At 49.4% G+C, this 10884-nt stretch overlaps 1 protein-coding gene across 2 annotated transcripts in view; it reads right to left on the bottom strand.

Moving 5' to 3' along the window:
- Positions 1-10884, bottom strand: part of KSR1 (kinase suppressor of ras 1) — a 163841-nt gene that overhangs the window by 50202 nt on the left and 102755 nt on the right. The window lies entirely within an intron of this gene.

Genomic DNA, 10884 nt, shown 5'->3' on the forward strand with positions numbered 1-10884 from the left:
GACATTTCTATAGACTTGTAATTGGGACATTTTCTTGGCCTTAGAATTGTAAACTAGCAACTTATTAAATTCCCCTTTTTAAAAGGCATTCCATTTCTGGTATATTGCATTCCGGCAGCTAGCAAACTAGAACACATATAAAGCTCATAGTTCTTGAGAATTCAAGTTGATTTTCAATGACATCGGAAAGTTGTGTTTAATTTTATTTTTAAAGAGTCATTTTGTTGTCAGTCATTCTGTGCAGCTGTAAATCTCAGACTCAAATGCCAAAATTGAACCTGATGAGCTTAGCAGCCGCGGGTGCCTGGAACAGAGGTGAGGGGGGCTCGGCCAAGCCTTTCCCTCCCACACCACAGCCTCACTGGACGCCTTCGTGTTTTGCCTGAATATTCTTCAGTCTCTTGGATTGTGGGTAAGAATCTCATGAATCACATCAAACTGAGAAATGAACTGGCCTATAACAGCACCAAGAAGTTCACTGGTTGGGCAAACCCTTGGTTGTCAGAAATTCTTCCAGATGGTAAAACTGAAGCATCCCAGGAAGCAGCTGATAAGAACAGCTCAGAGAAGGGAGACTGATTAGATAATGGTCCCATTGGCAGAAGACTTTTTTTCAAAATTCAGTAACGTCTTCCTCCAACTCTTTTAGTCACTCTTCATCGAAATGCGATTCTGACATCTTTTTCCCCTCGTTCTACTATGAAAAGTAACTTGGCAATGTCAGGGCAAGAACGAACGGGGCGCCGGCCCTCTCCTTACAGCTGCACCGACCAGCCCTCCATCTGGTCCAGAGTATCTCCAGGGGTCACACACACAGACACACAGCCCCAAGGCTGGATGACCCTGCAGTGTTCCTGAACATGCCATGTCTGTGCCAGACACCACAGGGCAGGGGCACCAGGCCAATGGGCAATCGAACCATAGTGCAAGGAGGGACTTTCTCTCTCTCTAGTGGTCTTCCTCACCCCCCACCCCCACCAAGTTTCAGTGTCTCAAGGTAATAACAGCACCTATTATTACAAATGATGTGCCAGGTACAAGACGCCCAGCCTGTTGTATATATATTATGCCCACTCAAGAAAAAAGAAATTCAGCTAGCAGATGGGGGTGAGCCTGCTTTACTGAGGCCCAGGACCTCACCTGACACAGCTTAATACATGGCTGGGCCAGAGTTGAAGCCCAGACGTGCCCAATGCCAGGGCTCCTTCAAGGACGGCCCCTGGCACTCCATCAGCTGGTGACACCTTGGGGTTCAGCAGTTACTTTGGGGGTTAAGGGGGGCAGATTTTTCCAAAGAAGTCAATTTCTATAAAATGGAATATCATTTGTCCTCAAGCAAATGAAAAAAAAAAACTCTAAAAAAGAGGAAGATGGAACTATTCAAAGCCATTTCATTAAAAAAAAAAAAAAGTATTCCTGTGTGGTTTAAAACTAGCAAGCTAGCTGGGACGTTTTCTCTTCCTCCCCTTCCAGGCCGCCTAAAGAAAGCAGCAGGTGCTGCCATTTCTCCTCTCCTTCGCCCCCTCTTTAAGTTCTAATCCAAACCAGCACTAAGGGGCCAGCAAGATCAAATTGGGGAGTGGGGACCAATGCAAGATCCCACCTTCTAACTTCACAGCTCCAAATCAGAGTTGCCTCTGCCTCTACCAGGGTAAACTGCATTTCTACAGCCATAGGATTTCATGAGGATTCAATGGCACTGCCAACACACAGTGCTCACCACACCACCCGGCAAGGAAGATTATGACCACTGACCAGGAAGTTGTTCCTTCCACTCTCTAATCCCTCCTCCCCGCAGGGCTGGGTTACTGAACTGAGGGTGGGGGCACCACCCCACTCTACTTAACAGCTGCAGGTGATGAAAATATCCAGCAGTCACAGGTTCCCTGCGGAGCCCAGGTCCCAAAGACAAGCCTCCCAGCTAGGCCTTGGGAAGAACGGAGGCCAGGGGTGTGGTCCCTTGGTCGAGCTGGAGATGGAGATACGGTGCTGGAAACCTTTCTCCGGCCCTGTTACTGGGCAAGGAGAACCATGACAGCAGTAAAGGGGAAGCTGATCAGAAATCCTCTGCCATTACCCGGGATGGGGAAATGACTGGAGGCAGCAGGAGGGGCACCCGGATCTTCTGGGTTTTTTAGGAAACTGGAATTTTTATTTTAATATCACTGAATTTTACATGGTGACAACTAATTCACATCTATGCAGGCAAAACCAGTCATGTCCATGGGCTAGGTGGAGGCCCCAGTACGGGGACAATGTATGAAGATCTGATGTCATCCGAGGGTCTGCCCACTTAGCAACCTCTAAAGCAAATGGAGACGGTGGGAGCCCCACAAAAAACAGTAGGTGGCACATCACCAATTTTGAGGGCCATGGTAATTTAATCAAAAGGGAAAAGCCTACAGAGCAGACAAGCTTGAACCAGAGGAAGCAGTATTCAAAGAAAAGATGCCCGGCCCTGACCCAGCTCTCCAGCTAGACAGTGGCAGGCCAGGGAGGCCGAGTGCCTGCATGGTCTCTGGAGGTGGCCCTGATACCTCCATGTATTACAATTTAAGTAATGGCATAAAGCAACTCAGCACCCCCAAACCTCACACACTGATGGGACTCACCTACCCATGGCGAACTGCACAGCCAAGTCTGAGGTAGGAAGCTATTTCAAAGAAAAGTTAAAAATTTTTAAATTCACTACAACATTTCTGGCCAACCTCTAAACTGAAAGCAAATTGAGGAATCAGTTTCACCACTTGCTGAGTGAAATCTCAGACCTGCCAAAAACCTGGGAGGTGAACCAGCTCTAGGAAGCCCTGAGACCCCAGGAGGGCATCCCATCCGCCTGGGAGCACACAGACGCAAAGGTACCAAGATGTCAGGAAGACAAGGGCAAAGAGTCCCTCTTCTGTACCCAAACCCTAGAGACCTGGAAGAGGGATGAAGGCTGGGAGTCCATACTGCTTCAAGAAAACCACTGCCCCACCCTCAACACAGAACCAGAAAGGGACTAAAACCAGAGATGCTAAGCCCTGGCTTAAATGAGACTCCAAGCTATCAAGGGAGCATGCAAGATGGACACGTTCTCATGGACATGGAACACAGTAGGAGCTCCAGTGAACCCCTCGCTCTCTGCCTCCTTCTCTGCCCTATTCTCTCAAGTCATGCTCTGTTTTCCAGAGGATGACGTTAAGTTATTCTTTCTGACCATAGGATCAGAGAGTAGGATCCGTGGAGCACAGTGCTGTGACACCTGTATCATCAGCAGAGAGGGGACTGCTGGTCTCCATTCTCGACAGCAGAAGGCAGGGACGGTTTGGGCCCAACACTGCTGCCCCTCCCTTCAATGGCTGGCAGTGGCTGGTGTCACAGGCCAGACTGGGAAGGTTGGCAGCTCGGGGCAGCTGGGTATCAAATGGTACACTGGAACTTACCAGCAGCCACGGGGCTGCCTGGGTCTATACTTAGAAAAAAGTGCCGGTTGTCACCAGTCATCAGGATACGGGGGGCTTCAATGCCTGGGTGAGCCACATAAAAGAACACATCGCAGCTCAAGCCAGAATACAGGCAAAGGTCCACGCGGAGGGATGACCAAAGAGCAAATTCATACATCGCATTTCTAAGGGGCCTTCTAATCTCAGGGCTACTGATGAGCCGGTAAAGAAGGGCTGCTGCATGGCTCGAACTGCCGGCCCTTGAAGGCCGTTTTTAGAGCCTGGCTTCTTGATTCATGTGGGCAGCTGCATCCCTCAGCTTCCCTGTAACGCCAGTACCTTAACCACAGACGTTTTCCCTGAAAAGGACACTCCAGAGATGGATGGTGACATAAGGACCCTGTGCATCCCTCCGAGGTTAGAGCCCAGAGAGGCAGGGCAGGAGGGAGGGTGCCCAAGACGGGCAAAAGGGTGTTCCCGTGGCAGCCCAGCTGGAAGCCCACACACCTGAAGTCGGCAAGACAGCACCGGACACTTACGCATTAAATAGATATTACCTTGTTATTCAAGATGTAATGGAGAGGCTGGAGGGAACTGCCGGAAAATGCAGGGCTGTGTTCCAGTAGCCATGTTTCTTGAGGATGATTGAATAATGATATAGCTTTCACAATGTGACTGTGTGATTGTGAAAACCTTGTGTCTGATGCTCCTTTTATCTACCTTGTCAAGAAACAAGTAGAACATGTGGAATAAAAATAAATGATAGGGGGAACAAATGTTAAAATAAATTTAGTTTGAAATGCTAGTGATCAGTGAAAGCAAGGGGTAAGGGGTATGGTAGGTATAATCTTTTTTGTTTTTCTGTTTTCGTTTTATTTCTTTTTCTATTGTCTTTTTATTTCTTTTTCTGAATGGATGCAAATGTTCTAAAAAATGATGAATATGCAACTAAGTGATGATATTGTGAATTACTGATTATCTATGTTAATGTTATATTTCTTTTGTTAAATTTTTTTAAATTAATAAATAAATTAAAAAAATAATATCCCAAAAAAAAAAAGACAGCACCGGACAGATGCTCCTTCCTGTGCTCTGGAGGGGGAGGGAGGAGCAAAACGTGGATAATAATATATATTCTAGGAGGAAAGACCGGGCAGCAAGGAGCCTGGGTTAGGCAGCCTCCGGGGCTTTAAGATCAGCAGAAAGCTTAGAGATACTGACTTAGCATGGGAATTGGCTTATGGGGGCAGTTCTTGACCATCTCACCTCTGGGAAACAGGGAAAGCAAAGCCCTCTCCTGGCAGAAGTCAGGGCAGACCCCAGTTCCTCCACGCCACTTCCCAGCCAGCCACAACAGTGAGGGGAAGCAGCTGGAACTTAGTCCTTGCCCCTTGACTTTGGGCAAGTCCCTGCCCCACTCTGGGCCTCTGTTTCCTCATCTGTAAAGTGAGTGGGTTGTCTCGGTCAGATTAGCGGCTCTCAACCCTGGCTGCACACTGGAATTCCCTAGGAAGATTTATGAAAGAATCCTGATGCCAGGGCCCACCTCATACTAATGAAATCAGCATTTCTGAGTGTGGGAACCATGAAGCCAGGCAAGCTGCAGGGCCTGAAGTCTGGCCAAAGGAGCCCAGGGCACAAAGTCAGAGAAAGCCCAGTTCAGAAAATGGGTCTGGTTGTGACCAGGACAGGGCTGGTGTCTGTCCTCTCATGAGACCTACACTCCTTTGGCTCAAGCCCAATCTCACAGATGTCCCTGGAGATGCCCACTCTCATATACTGGCCCTCTCCCCTCCGCAAGGCAGGATAGGGCTCACAGAGCAGAGAGCTGGGCTGTCATCAACACGAGAATGTAGTTTTTAGTAATCAGCTGTCTCTGGCCTATGTATTTGTGTGTCTGGACTTGAAAGCCACAGGATGGTGCAGGGGTGTGATGGGTTGAGATGGGAAGTGGGAGCAGCGCGATGCAGGCCAAAGAAAGACACGGGGAGGGGATCAAGAAAGATTGGGTAATGAGCATTCGTTGTGCATCTCCTGTGCAGTAGGCAGGCACTCTACAGATACACTACAGAGTTCAGTGCACACCATACTCAGAACACCTGAGATGGGTGTTAAGGCTCAGAGAGGGCAAGTAACTTGCTAAAGGTAACACAGCCACAGTGGTGGGGCTGGAGCTGGCCATCTCCACCTACTTCAATCCAGCCAACCCAGCCTGACTTGTTAGTGTGAGCTTCTGCAGCAGGGCTCAAGGCAGCTTCTGGATACCTCTAACAAGGTCTTCTCCCTACATTCCTTTAAATACCCTTAGCCTGAATTCCAGGCTCCCATCAAGCAGCCCCCTCAGTTTCTCTTCTGCCTTCTGGAGGAAGCTGGTGCTTTCCAACCAGATCTCCAATTTCTGGCTAAAGCTGCTGTCATCCCAGCCAGTGTCCTCACCCCAGGGTGCTGTGAAGGGTCCACCTTGCCCTCCTGGAAAGCCTGTCTGGTCACTGTCACCCTGTATCAGCAGGGACATACCACATTCTTCCTCATTTTGATGTTGAAGTATTAGTGTAGAATCAGCAAACGTTTTCTGTAAAGGGCCAGGTAAGTAAGTACTTTCAGTTTTGTGGGACAGAGACTTGGACAACCACTCAACTCTGTCACTGTAGCTTGAAAACAGGCACTGCCAAATACATAAATAAATGGGTATGGCTGTGTTCCTATAAAACTCTATTTATGGACATTGAAATGTGCATTTCATGTTATTTTCACACGGTATATTCACGTAATATTCTTTTGCTTTTTAACCATTTAAAAATGTAAAAAACAGTTTTATCTCAAATATATAGTCTGATTTGGTCTACGGACAAGAGTCTGTAGATCCCTGATCTAGTAGGTCACTCAGACACTCAACTAATACTTGCTGGACACTGAGTATGCTGGACTTCAGCTCCTGGTGGCTTTGGGCCTCGATGCTCCTCGTTCCTTTCATTCTGCCACCTTCTGTGCTAACAGCACAGAATCAGCCAGAAAAGGAACGTGGAGGGAGGCCCCAAAGTTTGCTCACCTCTGCCATCCTCGTGGCCTGCATTTTGCCATCTTTCTCTATGTTATCCACACACATTCGTAATTCCAAAAACACTCCTCCTGGCCACTATTTGAAAATGTCCATACAGACCTAGTGCTAGAGGAATATACATGCATATTCTCTGGCTTCGGGGCAGCACTGTCCCTGAATACATGCTATTCCCCAGATAGAGGAAGGACACTGGGCGGATCCCACAGGGTGGGTTTCTAAACACCCAGGATGTTTGCTGACGGTGGGGGAAAAATACAGTTATTATCCAAAGACTCCACAATAAAACTCAGGTCAAAAGCGGAATCCTCTCTAAAAAAAGGAGTATTCAAAAGTAAGACAGGGACCTTCCAACAACTGATAGGCTACATTAACCGCTGGGTGAAGCTTGTCTTCTGGGGAAAGAGCAAACAGGAAAGTCCCTTCCTGGGCAAAGCAAGGCAGTGTGAAAGGACCAGGGCTGAGTAAACCAGGGGTTTACTTCTTCATTGCTATCCCGCTGCCACCCCTGCAGTAATTTCCCCAGATCTGCACCCCCCCCCCCCCCCGGCTCATGTGTGCCCCAATGCCTCTGTAGAAACAGCAGGTGTGATGAGGAATGGGCAGAGGTGGGGGGAACAGAGGCCGGGCGGGCAGTGGGATGAAGAAGGGGCTGCAGAGGGAAGGTGACCGCCTGATGTACCATCCCCACAGACACACTTCTGAGCATGAAGAGGGTGGGCTGGAGCTGTGAGTAACTGTACCAGAACAATAAGCCTGAACTGGGACCATCCCTGGCCAGGCCAACTGGGATGCCTGGTAATCTTAAGCAGAGGGTACAGGAAGCAGGGTCTGGTTTGAAATGCATGTCCCCATAGAAAATCCCAGGTCTCCTCCAAAGTCAACAGAGGCTCTCTAGCTTGGCCATGTTTGTACCAGTTTGCAGCTGGTCTCCCAATTTCTTCCCTTCCAAGTCTCCCCTGTCAAATACAGCTTTAAAAAGAGAAATTTCAGACAGGTCTATTCTTTATCTGCTCCTCCAAATCTGCACAATGAAAGCCCTGAATTCAACCAGTGAGGCCCACTGCACCAGGAAGTGCCCAAACTGGCAAATGGGCCACAAGGTACTGTGACAAGTCCTCACCCCAGGGTCCTGGCACATGACTGGCCCCAGCTCCTGCAGAGCCAGGAGCCATATCACAGCATCCTCCACCACAGGCGTGTGCCCCAGGGTTCAGCACGTGAGGGCTGTCCTTAGGGACTTTGTGTCTATCGAGGTGGGGGATCGGGCCAGGGCATAGGAAGTGAGTCCAGAACCGGAGACTTGAGAACCAGGCTCCTCTATCTGAAGATAAGAGCTGCATTGTTTCAGAGCTATCCACGGTGACCAACCAGGAGACCAAGACCTCCCAGGAGACTCTGGAGATAGGCAGCCCCTCTTAGTAATTTTACAAAAACCCAGTAAACAACTTCTGCCCCACAGCAGCAATAAGTCTCAAAGCTAGGGGAGCCCAAGGGAGCCACTGAGCTGATGGCCAAGGAGGTCATCACCATAGCTACCAGGTTCTGAGGGCAGGAAAGGGGGCCAATGAATATTCATGAGGTTCGGAAGACAAGAGAGAAGAAACCCCTTCTCTGCCAAGGTTAAAGTAAGAGTTTGAAGGGACCACAGAGACCATCTAGTGCAACACTTATTTTACACAGAAGGAAACAAGACACGCAGAGGAGACTTGCTTGGGCCACCCCTTCCAATGACCAACACCAGGACGCATCCTGCTCCTGGGGGAGCTCCCCATTTTCCATGGTGGACATTCCCACAGGTGAAGGTTTCATCCCTTCCAGGTTTTCTGAACTGGTCCAAGAGATAAGCTAAGAGGAAAATTCCAGTGAGGTCTGCCCTGAGCATGACCTCCTGACGTGGCTGGTTGAAGGGATGCCAAGCCCTGTGCTTGTCTCATGGGCTGAGAGCCCCGTGCCATCCCGAAGCAACAGGGCATGCACTCCTGTCCCACCCAGGACCTGGTAGGTCTCCCTACAGTCTCAGAGGCTCAGAAGATGGGAGGTGGACAGAAGTCTCTAACTCCACGTTCTTGCTCACCCCTGATCCCACTTTGGTAACTGCATAATTTTCTTCTATCTGAAAAGAAGAGGCAATTCTGCATCATCTGCATTACCCTCTAAACACCCAGGTTCTGAGAAGGGGCCCAAAAGGCACACATGGCTGTGGCACACTGATTCCTACTCAGCCTCTCCACATACTTTCTCTGTTCAAAACTAGTATAATCACAGAAATAACGACTTGGTACAGCTACCACCCATTAAATAGCCTAGGTATTGCCGCCTTGCAGCTAAGGAAACAGAGGTTCAGAGATTGCTGGTTACTCACCTTAAGTCAAAGCAAGTCAATAATGGAGCCTGGATTTAGAGCCTGGTCTGTGTCACTCCAGGGCCAGGACTCACAGCCTGAGAAGTAGGGCTGGGTCAGCCTACACATCTCCAGTTTCTTAAGTTCCCTGCCAAAGGAGCATGCTCAAAACAAGCGTGTGTCCTGTTCAAACCCAAAGCACTAAAAGACCAAAAACAATTTCCTAGCACCAGAGGGAAGGGGACAATCCATCTCAGGAAGTCTGACCTTTCCCCCAGCCACTTTATCCCAGGAAAAACAAAATGAAAAATGAGATGGAAGTCACATTTTACGCTGACCGGTGGATTCCCCAGCTGCATTCTATGGACAGTTAGCAAAGCAGGGACTCAGAGCCCAGACAAAAATGGGCCCATTGCAGGGACGCTGGGAAAGGCTGCCTGACTCCACACCCAGTGCTCACCGTGCAGCCCTCCAGCCCTGGCAGGCCCAGTCCTCGCGCTTCTCTCAGCACCACGGGCGGCGGGACCCCTGCGCGCCTCGTAGCCTTGGCCATCACCCAGTTCCACAGGCAGTGCATGGTGAGGGCCCTGGGCCCAGGGTCCCCGGCAGCCCCGGCCCCTGCGGCCGTGTCCCAGTGAAGAGCAAGGCAGGGAGAGGGGTTTCTGTTTTCATGACTGCAGTGAACAGTCACTGCAGCCAAAAATAGTTTGTGCCCGGAGCTGGGGAGTCAGCACATACCTCCCGGAGCAGGTGCTGGGCGTGAGACAGACAGGCTCTGGGGGCACTGCCGAGGCGGGCTGGGGCTCGGGTGCCCAGGATACCCTGCATGCCAGGCCACAGACAGAGGTTGTCCCTGCCTTGCTGGCCCCCTCCAAGGAGTAGGAACTGAGTCATCAAGGAACGGTATCATCTCCCTTCCCCAAATGAATCAGCTGGGGAAACCCCCACCCCACATGAACTTCAACTGCCCCCCCAATCCCTCCAGAGGCGTTCACTCTGGCTGAGCAGCATGGACACCCCCAGGGAGAGCCACACACTACAACAAATACCCTGAATGGCACAGAGAGTCACTTAAAATGATGCTCAGCTGTCAAAACTCCTACAACTGCACACTCCAAACAGTGAATTGTACTATATGTAAGAGAATAAATAGTTGAGTGGCTGTTTTTAGTGGCTAGAGGGGTTATGGGGGGCAGTGCTCAGGCATTGCAGAGGAGAATGTACAACATGATCCTAAATGTGAGAATTTAAATACATATTATCTTGTGACCCCAGCTTTGGAGGCAGCATGCCTGTATATGAATCTTAGTTGCACCACTTCCTGTCTAGGTGACCTCAGGAAGTGACAGTATCACTAACTCTCAGTTCCCCTATCTGTATACTAGGAATAAAAGCATTGCCTGCCTCATAAGATCACTGGGAGGGTTAAATGAGATACTCAACAATAAACAGTTACCACTATTATTTTCTATAGTTTCTATACTTCTCACATTTTGAAAATGTACATATGTATAAACCACTGGGTATTACAAAAAAAAAAGCCAAACACCAGTGACGGTCTCTGTTTATAATCACAGATGATTTTTAAAATTTTTTTTGTTTTGCTTTCCTACAGTTTCTAATTTTCTATGATAAACACTTTTACTACTTTCATAATGAGGAAAATGAGAAAAGCTGATAAAAACAAAAGCTAAGGGGGATTAATGAGGGGGGAGGGGAGGGGGAGAGGAGGGAAAGGGGGTGGGTTCAGCTCACCAATATACAGACTCTTAGCTTCAGCTGCCAAGCCTTGGACAGTCATGGCTAAGTCAGAGGGCCTGCACCCCTCTCCTACACAGACTCAAGAGTTCCACTTGCTGATGGGTAAATGGAGGCACAATGGTCACATCTGGGACCCCTGGGAAAGCCAGGGGACCCACCTCCACAGAGCCCCGAGTCAGGGTGCGGGGGGGTGGGGTGGCGGCAGCTGCAGGAGTGGCTGTTATTGCTATCTGCGGGGCTGAGAGTCGTTTTCGCGTGCCTCCTCCTTCTGTTGACAGAGCTGTGTTTCCTTCAAG

The sequence above is a fragment of the Tamandua tetradactyla genome, chromosome 6 (assembly GCF_023851605.1).
Source record: "Tamandua tetradactyla isolate mTamTet1 chromosome 6, mTamTet1.pri, whole genome shotgun sequence".
NCBI lineage: Eukaryota > Metazoa > Chordata > Mammalia > Pilosa > Myrmecophagidae > Tamandua > Tamandua tetradactyla.